Source organism: Sparus aurata, chromosome 20 (genome assembly GCF_900880675.1).
Source record: "Sparus aurata chromosome 20, fSpaAur1.1, whole genome shotgun sequence".
In the NCBI taxonomy this organism is placed as follows: Eukaryota; Metazoa; Chordata; class Actinopteri; order Spariformes; family Sparidae; genus Sparus; species Sparus aurata.
Window position 1 is genome coordinate 20,062,994 of NC_044206.1, and position 12,263 is coordinate 20,075,256.

Here is a 12,263-nt window from a genome sequence, read left to right on the forward strand (position 1 = left end):
GTCTAACCGACATTACACCTACATTAATTAATCATTTCTATAAGCAATATCACAAAGGATAGTAAGCTAACGCTGCAGCTTTATGTTGCCTTTTAGCCTTTTTAGCTTAATGTTTTGGCTTTATTGCACATTTTCCTTTCACTTTAATCTCATTATTCTCCTCAAACATGCTCTTTAAAAAACACTGAAGACAATCTTCCTGGCACCAGACAGCGGTCACAGTTACCAACAAGATACAGCTAAAGGCAAGATATTGTCTACAGAAGGTGGTGGAGACCAAAAACAGAGCGGAAAGTGGGTGAAAACCAGACTTGCATTTATAAGTTGGACAGAAACACAAGACTAAAGGAATGATACTTCCTGTCTGCTTGATATCTAAGCTAGCAAATGTTTGCTAACACACTAACCATTGGCAAGAATGAAAGCTTGGAGGATTTGATGTTCTTGTGCCCCCCAGTGGCCACAGACACATTAATATATAATCTGTCATTTCACAGCTTTTGCACCATGAATCATTAAAACAACATGAACACAACAGAGTTTGTCAGGGTAACATTACATCAGTGATACGAGGAAGCAACTGCTCGGAGAAATCTGTTATGTCATAATCAGTACTTAGGGACATTAGCCAGAGCTTATGCTTGCTATACGGCATCCGAATGTGAGTGTGTGTGAGTGTGTGTGTGTGTGTGTGTGTGAGGGAGATTGGGGGTAAAAAAGAGGCAATCTGTGTGTGTTTGTCACCCTACTGTAAGTCTGCGTGGGTGTGTGTACATGAAGTTGCATAACACCACAGGGCAGTGTAGCTAACAGATCCGCAGTGCCCCCCCTCCAACCCTCTGCCGCCACCCTCCCCTCCCTCTCATCCACCTATAGCTTCGGCATGGTTTGCCGGAAAAGGCCACAGGGCACAGGGATGCTGCGGCGAGCGGGGCAGCAGCGTGGGCTGTCGCTATGACGATGGTACCACATGGTACCGGGGTGGCGAGGTGGAGTGACGAGGGGGTGGGATGGAGGTAAGGGTGCGGCGTCGTGACAAGGCTGGGAAGGGGGGGGGGATGCATCGGAGCGGATACGGAAGGAAACATTACGCAAGATTACAATGTCAGTTCATCCACTTAACTATCTATCTATCTATCTATCTGAAAACCAGGGACGTTCACGTTCGTTACATTCATCCATAAACAAACAAATCCAAATTGCCAGAGGATTTATAAAAGGATTTGGCTGGCGTGCCCCTGTGTGCCATTTTTCCTCCACAGCACAGCATCCTGAGCTTCTGTCTCAGCATACAGTGTGTGAACGCCTGTGTGTGTGTGTGTGTGTGTGTGTGTGTGTGTGTGTGTGTGTGTGTGTGTGTGTGTCTCCTGCTGAGCCTGTATGGAGTGTGTGATCACACATCCTCTCTGACTGCACCCTACAGCCACACACAACCGAGAGATGGCTCTGGCAAGCCCTCGCACAAGTGCTGTTTGTGTGTGTGTGTGTGTGTGTGTGTGTTTTTTGTGTGCGTGTGTGTGTCCCCACATCTTCGGCTAGTTACCATGGAAATAGGCCAAGCAGCAGGCACGCGGGGGAAAAGCCGAACCATGTGATTTAACTGAGAGACACACTGTGCTGCACTGGTTGAGACAGCACACACAGACACACACAGACGCACACACACACGCACAGACACACACACAGACACGCACACACAAGGCTGGCGAGTGATGATGATGTGTATTGATGGTGGAGAGTTCCTGGAAGCCAGAGTGAGTCAAGGCACAAGTCAATCAAACTCCCTGACCCTGCGCTGGCAGGCATAAGGAAAAACCAGGACCTGTGGTCTCAGTCCAGACAGCGACCACACATGAAAGACACTTTCCACGTGAGATGTTGAGGTGAGGACACAGAACCGCAGACGTGTGTGTGTGTGTGTGTGCAGCATGTGTGTGTGCAGCATCTGTGTGATTGTGTGTGTGTGGCTTCATCTTCTTGCCTAATGGAAATCAGTCGGAGCTTAACTTTAACGATTTAAGGGAAGTGTCGCAAAGTGAGGTCCAGACTCCTGCTTCGTTTTGAATAAGGACCTGGTTCAGGTTTTATTTAAAGGGTTAGTTCACCAAAATTAAACAAAAACATGTACTTTTTTAAGTGCTAAAATATCAATAAGATTTCTGCTGGCAACACAGCATTGAAAAAAGACGACTGAAAAACTCAAGAGAAGTGTATCTTGTCCCGTAGAGCTGCAACAATTAGCCAATCAATTACCAACTATTTTGATGATCAATCAATTTTCAGGCGAAAATGTCCAACATTTGCTGGCTCCAGCTTCTTGAATGTCAGGATTTTCAACCCTTCTTTGTCACTAAATGAATAGTCTTTGGTTTTTGCACTGTTGTTGGACCAAAAAAGCAATTTGAAGACTCTCTTGAAAATTCTGAGGAACCATTTTCGCAATCTTTGGACCTTTTGTAGACTAAACAGTTGATAAATGTAATGATAAATTGTGAAAAAAAACTGTGGTCGCAGCCCTATGAACCTGCCTAGCCTGAATAATTCACATTTCTCTGTATATAGAAGTGTTAATATGACTGCGTTAGATTGAATTAAAGTCATGGGAGTTTTATATCTTTTTCTGATCAAACTCAGAGAAGCTGTAGTCTGCTGTACAATGACATTGCTTCAACAAATCGCTAAAATAAGCCGACAAGAATATTGAGGCCAAATCGTGTAAAAAGGTGTTTTATCTGAGTATTAAACTACTCAAGGAAACATTTTAGGATTCTGACTCGTATTAAGTTAACAACCAGGAGTTGAGCGTCAGGTAGGTTTAATGTTAAGTCAAACTTCAGAGGGATTTGGTGACTGTTAAAAAGGTGGTTTGAGTTTTATGACCAAGTGAGACCGCAGATGATAACTTATGGATCAATAAGAGCGAATGGGAGCATTGGGGCCAGACAGCTGTTTTCATGGTTAAATTGTCACCACTTCCACTACTTCATGTCCGTCTTCTCTTCCTTCCTCCCCTCGTCTTCTCCGAGCTCATCAGGCGACATGAGGGCTTCCAAGGTTTGCGGGAGTTTACCCGAGGACAGAGTCTGAAGGATGGCTCGACGCCTGTTTGATCCCAGGTGCCCCGTCACGCTTCCTCTCTGATCCACATCTCTGCGATTAATGTAAACATTCGGCGCAAACAACCGTCCGTCATTCTACCGCCCCATGGGATCCAGAATCGGGAGCAGCAGCGGCACATTCGACACATGTTCTCTCCATTTTCCATCACTTATTTCTCATGTTGTTTACTCAGCTTCTCCCCCTCCCTCCGTCATATCTCTCTGTGCTTTGGTCAGAAGACAAGAAGGGTATTTTGGTGATTCATAGCGAGGTCATTTTATCTCTTCTAGGGATTGGTTAAACCACGAGAGTGTTTCTCTGTGGTCTATATTGGAACAGCTGGGTTTCCATCCAAGTATCAGAAAAGCATCCAAGCATCTGAGCTCCCTTACAGTGCAAAGATTTTATACTCAGTTGAGCTGGAAGTCATGATGGGGTTATTAGGTTTCCAATGAATTATACGGCCAAAAGTATGTGGACAACCAAACAAAGTAGGTGGACACAGGACTTGTACAGGCATTCAATCATTCAGCCTCGGGCTGCATGATGCTGGAAAAAATAACTGATATTGAGATAATTTGGTTTCCGCGTTATGAAAATGTTGCAAATATAACAGTTGGCTTGTATTATTAGCTGACGGTGACCTATTAGAGCTATATCAGAGATTTATCATATGTTGTCTGATGTGAGTTGATAAGAAAACTGAAGCTTGGGGGTATTTATGAGGTTGGGCCGATTCATAATCTTCGAACCAGTTTGTTAGAACACTGAACTGGGCCGACAATACCGAAATTCGCCTCTAGATGTCGCACGAGATTCCGCCACAGCGCTACAGTCCATCAGGGCAACTGCAACAGGTCGTGTTTTCACTTCTTAGAACAACAATTCAACTAAACTTGCATTTTCTACAGTTTAACATCTAAATGAGAAATGAAACAAGACTTCAGCCAAGTGAAACTAAAGAAAAGATTGGTAGCAGTGACATTTCAAGTAGTCACATATGTGAACCAACTTCCCAGCTACCTGGATTTTCCATGTTGTGGGCCGGCTAACATCCAGTTTAGCACCCAGATAACTTGGAAAAAAAACCCCTCAATTATTTAATCTTGCGGCTTGTCTAGACTTTTCAAATTATACTGGACTAAAATCACTAAAAATAAATTGTATCCACTGTTTTACAGCCACTTCTTTCACAATCTAAGCTATTGGAAACAAGTCGTTTTGGGCCCCAGTGCTTAAAGTAATTTCATCGGTGTCGGCATCCGCCACTAAAATTGAGCATCAGCCGGGCTCTACTGTTTGCAAGGTCCAATCAGTAGCTGCTGATCATTATCACACATAATCTTCAGAAGATGAAGTTGCCAAGTTGTTCGAATCAAAAGTTCCAGAACAATTGCCAACTGCTGTTTTCAAGGTCAAGACTTAATAGACGAAGATCATTGTGTCCATTTAAGATCATTGTGTCCATATACTTTTGGCCATATATTTGTAAATATAACCTCCAAGAAAGGTCACGTGTTTTAATGTTTAATCTTCAGACAATGTGTAAAAAATCATCATCTGATCATTTCTCATTATTCAAATTTGCTCTTTCGTTCTCCATTTTATGATCCTGTTTCTTCTCTTCGGCTGAGGGGAAATCATTTTGAGTTCAGAATCTGGCCTCAGAGCTGGATGGAAACTGGACGCTGCTTTGTGTTTTTGAATGTGCTGTCTCCTCTCTCCTCCTCTCTGCTGGTGGTTAGTGTGGCTCGGTGACAGTGACACCGGTGTCATGCAAGCTGAACAAAGAGCTGATACTGTCCCCCGAGGACAATAGCCTGTCTCTCACACTGTCTCCCTCGCTCTCGAGCAAACATAAAGGCGAGAAGTATATTTATACATCGCTGTAGAAGAGAGGAAGTCTTGATCCTTGCGTTCACAAACTCTTTCCGCCTCCTTTCGGCTGCACCTTCCTCTCTTCCTCCACTTCATTCACTTCATTCCTGCTCTCTGTCTCTCACTTTCTTGCACTGACCTCTATTTTCCATTCTCATTCACTCTCTCCACCTCTTCGCCCATTCATCTCTGTCTCTTTCCTTTCCGTTTCTGAAAAACTTCACTTCACATGCATGTGAACACACACACACACAGAGACACACACACACACACACACACACACACACACATAGTGGTTTCCCTGTAACTGGGTTATGTGTAACTTCAAATAGCCTTAGTTGACAATAGGGAGAGCCCAGAGTTCATCCTCCCCTCTTCGCTTCTCTCTCTCTTCTCTTTTCACACTTTGGATCTAAAGAAAAGTTAGGTGTGTGTGTGTGTGTGTGCGTGTGCGTGCGTGCGTGAACGTAGAACATACAGTAGGCACACGTGCAGCTGCATGTGTGAGCACTTTACCAAGACCGAGATCTCTTTTTGCAAGATTCAAGGTCATTTCCCAGCTCAGACTCCGTTACGTTAAAAGTATGCATGTCCAAAACACACACACACACACACACACTCACACACACACACGCGCGCGTAATTGCACGCATGCGCACAAACACACGCACACACGTGCGCGCCATAACCTAGATGCAACCCATTATCGCCGTGGCACATGTGCGCACCCAATCCTATTAGCGGAAAATATAAAGAGAGGGGTGAATATTTGCTTAATATTTAGGCTATTACGTAACCACCCTTATTTATGGTGCATGCTGGGAATTATGTGAGATTTCTACAGTTTAGGTCAGAGTACAGAAGGAGAGGAGAGGAGAGGAAGAGGAACAGGGGGTTTGGGGTTTATGGGGAGGAAGATGGAGAGGAGAAGAGAAAAGAGAAGGAAAGGAAAGGAAGAGGAGTGGAGATGAGATGAGTGGAAATGAAAGAAAACAAGAGGAAAGGAAATAAGAAAAAGAGGAGAGGAGAGATGGGGAAAGGAAAGAAAAGAGTAGAAAAAATGAGCGAAAGGGAAATGAGAAAATAGGAGTTGAAAGGAGAAGAGGGGTAAGGAAAGGAAAAAAGACAAGACAAGGAAGACAAAGGAGAATAGAGGAGAGGAGATGAAAATAAAAAAGAAAGAAAACGAAAGGAAAGGAAAGGAAAGGAAATATAGAGGAGTAAGGACGGAAGAAAAGATTAGGGGAGAGTTAAAAGGAAAGAGGGGAAAGACAAAGAAGGAAGGAGCGGGGAGGACAACGTGGGACCTTTCATTGAATAAACAACCACATATCAAAGACGACCCGTTATGGCTAAAACAGAACGGCGGATGGTAAAGGTCAAAGGAGACGTATGAGCGTGCCTTTCTTTCCCTCTCCTCCTTCCTCATCCTCTGCCATGAGGAAGATAATCTGCTCTTCTTCATACCTCGGCCCCTCTCATAATCCCCCTACATGTGGATCCAAACCTGACCACGAGGCACGAACACTTCACGCTGAAATGTCAACAATGCACGAACGCCCGGGGAAACCGAGACACGAGGCGGGATTATTCACACATGGCCACATCTAGGAGGACATACTCTGAGGATTCAAACCAATTACATCAATTTTAAGTGAATCTAATGGAGCTCTTGTCTTTAAACGCTTGCCATAAATCAATGAGACTTTGAGGTCTGAAGGATAACAAGGCTGTGTGTCTGTATTCTGGATATTTACAAGAAATAAAAACAGGTTTTAATCGTATAAAAATCCAAAAAAACAATAACAGGAGAGAGGAGAAAAAACAAGCTAAAAATAGATCCAAGTCCAAAAATCCTGAGCATGGAGCTCGGTTGCCCGGTTGTCCACCGACAGCGAACAGAACAACATCAAACCGTCTTCCCTTGAGTGTTTCAATAACGCCACCTCTAAGTAAAATAGTTCTGAGAGGAGAAGAGAGAGGGCTTTTCTGGCAGTGTGGCTCCAGGACATCCCTCCTCCTCTTCCTCACTCGCACAGTATGAAAGGCTGTAAGATGAGGATACTGTACCAAAGCTACAGTGACAGCTCATAAAATATGGACACAGCAGTGTTCATAAGGACGTGTCATATTGAATAAGGTACAAATACGGGCATCGAGCTGGTGTCTTAAAGCTAACGTGAGGAGGGTGCTGCACACATTAAAGGGACTCACCCACAAGCTTACATTAAATGATAAGTTCACCCAGAAATGAAAAAAATTCAGTTGTGTTTGTGGAAAGTCAGCAAATCAGTGTCAAAGCATTATTCTAAACACAACAACGACTCCAGATCAAGTCTACGGAAGCCCTGAGATCCAAAATTGAATCGAACAGGCGTCTTTACAACCTTTTTAAAGGAGCAATATGTATGAATTTTAAAACATTCAAAAATTAGGGACAATCATCAACAGAATGTGAAGACGAAACAGTTTTGACTTAATATGTCAGAGATATCTACTGAGGTTAGCATGCTAACTAGCTAGCCCCAGACCTTAAAACCAGGGATGTTATATTAAGACCTGGACACAGAGTTAGAGACAGAACTCCACTCGTTGCTATAAAAGCTGCTCAGTAGCACATGAAGCCTGAATGGCTCGACTTACAGCTATACAATTACGTGGATCTTCTCTGTTATGGGGATCTAACTTCCGGTTTAGCGCCACGGTTCAATTGAAGAGAGATGATATAATTAAATCCTGAGGCTCTTCCAGACTTTTCCTAATTCTATTGGACCGAACGGCTCGAATTCTGACATTGAATGGAGTCGTTTTACGTTTTTTGTGACCCTCAAGAAAATGTATCCAAAGTTTTGTTGTTGACGATGTAATTACACAATTTGGCTTGTTTAAAAAGTAGCTTCCTCAAGGCTTTCTTGAAAAGTCTTTCTCGTAGCGGCCAAAGGTCCAAGCAGTCTAAACAAAAAACTCTCCGGCTACGTGCACAGCTAACTGAGCTAACAAGCTAACAGCAGCTACACTTATAAACAGATCACAGTTCGCAGCAGTTAGCTACTCCGGTGATGTGTTGACCCTGTTTGTTTAGAGTACGAGCGCAACAGGTGGCCAGTTCTTACATGATGCACCTTTAAAAGGTCAAATCTTCACTTTTGCCGCAAAGCCAAAAGTTTAGCTGCCACCCCGTCAAAATAACGTCCTGTCAAATCAACATGGAGCCATTTATGTTTTGTTTAAGTCGCTGTCTAGGAGAATGGTGCTCCAGAAATGTTTTGTGGACTACGAAGCTTCCCTCGACTTTTCATCGGACACGCTGGTGAAGAGAAAATGACTGACTTTGCTCCTTTTTTGGGGGTGAACTTAAACTTCAAGTGGTAAAAAATAAAATCTCCCTGTCTTCCAGAGTGAAAACTAAAAGTGATGATCAGTCCAACTTAAATGTCAAGGCGACATTTTCGTCTCAGTGCGGAGGTGAAGCTGTGTGTGTCCTCATGTGCGTGTTCGGTTCGCAGAGGACATGTTGGCACATTTTGGGGACAGACTGCTTCTCTTTTATAGTTTCTGGCTTCTATACTGATGATTAAAAGTCCTTAGAAGTGTCGGTGAGGAGGACGAGGGGACAACAGGACCCTCTTCTCTCTCTTTTGTTAACTATTCACGTGTGAGCGGGCGCGTGAGGCAGCAGCAGAGGCTGTGTCACCGTCGCTAATGTGACGGCGCGAGGACCGGCGGCGGTGATGCGGGGCCCCGGTGAGGGGCCAAAGTCATCAATCACGCGGATCGAAACCGCAACGTTAAATCAATAGCGGCCCCCGGGAGCGATGACAGTGGAGCGTGAATCCGCCTCTCGGTAAAAGGCTGCGGTCTCTCGGCCATCCATCAACAAGTCCACCCGGTGCACGGCGGTGTGTACCTGGTGGGACGGCCCGGACCGTGACACCTGTTATCCCGGACTGTGATGCAACTTACGTGGGGGTTGGGGGGGAAGCGATGTCCGTTAAAAAGCGGCGGCCACGAGGAGGAGTTGCTGCGTAGAGGGGGGGATTAAAGACCCCGCGCGCACCTGAGAAAAACCTCCCCGAACCTGACAGGAGGAAGAACAGCACGAGGAGAGGCATGTGCTGCTGATGAGAGTGATGGCGACAGTGATGGAGATGATAGGAAAGAGTGTCACGAGAGCACATCTGTTGAGGATCACATCTGGTCGACACGCTGCCCCCCCATAAACACACAAACACACACACACACACACACACACACCTACTGATGGTGTATTTCGTCCCGTCACACGCGCGCCTCTCTATCCGTGATGGAGCTCATGCAGTCGTGCGGGTTTGTGTTTCTTTTTTTACTCACCCCGGCTGCTGTCGCCGCCAGTCTCCGTCCGCTCGCGTGTCCTACCGTGTGATTTAACGGGAGAGAGGGCGAGCCGTGGGCGCATCCAGCCCCCACCAGCGCCATCCAGCGCTGCGGTCGCGGCACGCCGCTCTCGCGATACCACCGTGCCATCTTCCAGCTCTCTCTCGTGGAGTGTGTGTGTGTGTGTGTGTGTATGTGCGTGTGTGTGACGTAGCGGTTTTATGTGGCGGGTTTGCTCAGCCCGATGGCGCCGCCTTCCGGGCACGAGGCTAAAAGAGCGCGAGGGTGGTGATGATGTCATCCCGTGTGGTCTCACCTGTTCTGTCTCCTTTACTAATAAGATTAAATACGTTTTACACAATATATGTATACAATAACAATCTACATTTATGTTAATATTTAGAGAAAGGCCAGAATCTTTAACTGTGTGATACATTTCACGTGCATTAATTTAAATGTACCAAAATGTCCCCTAACTTTACAGGTTTCCTGTGCAAATTTAAGGAATATATTAATACTTTGGCACTTATTGACACCAAAAAATTTAACAACACCAGTCAGCTGGTTATTTCTTGTTTCTTTTCTTTCTTTCTTTCTTTCTTTCTTTCTTTCTTTTCACCTTAACAACTCTCAGCAGATTCAATTTGCAGTCATTGTTTATAATAATGTCTTCAATTTTTCTGTTCCATCCTATGCAGTTGGAACTGGTGTCTGGTGTGTTTGTATGTCTGATAGTGTCGTTCTGTCACACACCTCCACAGTCAGATGTAACCCGCTGTCAGCGACATGTAGAGGACATCTGCTTAATTGGTATCATTGGAGACCTGCCAGTGCCAGTTTACAGTCACAGCCTGAACACTTCGCTATTCATAGAGCAGGTGAGAGAGGTCATGGGGACATTGTTTAGTTTTTGGCAGCAACTTTAAATACCAGTGGCCTCTGGAAATGAAAAGTAAAAGAGGGGAGCAGCATACAAGACATTTTGGAAAGTATCCCTCGCTTTGCTGTCAAGAGTCAAGCGAGAAGATTGATGATACTAACAAGCTTGTATGATAGATATTAAGCTACAGCCAGCGGGTGATTAGCTTAGCATAAATAATTAGTAAACAGTAAATCCGGCTTGGTCAGTAGTCAGTATTTATACTTTTTGAAGGCTACAAACAATCAAGAAATAAGTTTGCTGTTAGCTGAGAGCTGGTTAATAATATTTATGCAGTATCACTCTCATGTCTGTGAAGTATAAGGGAAGCTACAACCAGCAGCCACTTAGCTTAGCTTAGCTTAGCTTCCAATTAGGACTGTAAACAATGGGGAACAGCGAGGATGTCCAGAGTTAACAAAATCCAGCAGCACATTTGGTTCCCTCATTTCACAGGTTTTGTTCTATGAGGTCAGACACATCGCTAAATTGTCCCTCAATTGAACTACAAAGCTATTAAAATGGTGTTTTAAAAATGGTGGTCACTAACAAGTCACTAAATTCTCTTTGTGTAATAGGAAACGGCATCGATCACCAACAGCTGGAGGACATTAAACGTTACCGCTACTGCTGAAAATGACAACCCTGCTGGGAAAAACTGCAGAGACCAGCAGTGGTGCTGGTTTTGATGCTGGTCTATGTTGGTTTTTTCAGCAGGGAACAGAAATAAACGAGTGTGGTCATTTCACTTATATCTAATCAACCGCTAGTTGTCTACCAGGAAGTGACTTGTATTGTTGTTGGTGTGACGTTACAATGATTTGACCTATATTCTCCTAGAAAAACAGTAAACTGTCCTTTCTTGAGCAGACTCTTCTTGTGCTGGGAGGTGGATTTGGTTTCCTCGCTAGCTGCTACCTCCTGTTTACAGTCTTAATGCTAAGCTAAGCTAACCAGCTTCGTACAGTGTAGCTTCATACTGCGAGTTGAAACTAATCAATGATAAATTAGCATCAAAACATATGTTGAACCTCAATACAAATCTGTCAAGTAAGAAAAAAAATGAATCGCCCAGTTAAAACAGTCGTATGACAGGAAACGTTTCCCTTGGCCCTTCATGGTTTTCAGACCCGAAGCAGCTTCTTCGGACATTTTGAACTTGGAAGCAGTCGTGCACAAAATAATCTTCAACCACATCTCATCGTTTTCATCAACAGATGGAGTTTGTGGTCATGGAGGTGACTAATGTGTCATCATTAAGGGTGTCAAGTATCGATTTTAAATCGAAATCGATCGAAATTAAGCAGCAATCCCGAACTAAAAAATAGTATCGTCGATGCTGCCACGCTCCCATGTCACGTCCGGTCTGCTTGCCGAATGAAAAAAAAAACACACCCGTGTTGAAGTGCTGCGAGTCAACCTCCTTTAACCTAGCTACTAGCTAAGCCAGTAGCTAGTAGCTAGAGCCAGCCAGACGATAGCATGGTGTTACACCGTTCCTGTTCGGCTCCCGGACCGTGGTCGGGAAGCACAGGGGAGATGATTTCCTCCAGCAAAGTTTGTGTTTATCTTAGGGGTGAACCCCCTTTCACTATGAAGCTGGTCGGGAAATAATACCAGGGAGCTTTGCTGTATCTGGAGGAGCCGTGGCCTTTACTCAGAGCCAAACTGCAGACTGTATTGTACACTTTATTGCTGTCGCTACTACTGTTACTCCTTTTGCTTCTCTTTCCTCTCCTGTTCATTCACTGTCCCGCATGTACGCACACTCCCTCACTCTCGCTCGCCCACTCACACCTTACGCACGCACACACACTTCACGCACCGCCTGCAGGAGACCCACAGACCGCCGTGTGGAAGTATTTTGGATTTCTAATGAGTTATGTTGATAACATTCGCGTTGTCGACAAAAAAGCCACAGTTTTCAAGCATTGCAGAAACTAGATGTCAGGTTATTTTCTTTAAGTTTCAAATTGACTGAAGATATAAGTTATTGTTACATTTTGTTGTTAAT

General features: G+C 44.5%; 1 protein-coding gene across 4 annotated transcripts in view; it reads right to left on the reverse strand.

The window, feature by feature from the left end:
* Positions 1-9,493, reverse strand: part of usp54b (ubiquitin specific peptidase 54b) — a 59,459-nt gene extending 49,966 nt beyond the window's left edge. For 2 of the 4 annotated variants that reach the window (XR_003981877.1, XM_030400176.1), the window contains exon 1: positions 9,328-9,493. The gene's annotated coding sequence lies outside the window, so the exon portion shown is untranslated. Of the gene's footprint in view, positions 1-9,231 lie in introns of all 4 variants that reach the window. The other 2 variants (XM_030400178.1, XM_030400177.1) reach the window with 2 other exon arrangements.
* Between the last annotated feature and the right edge of the window lie 2,770 nt (positions 9,494-12,263).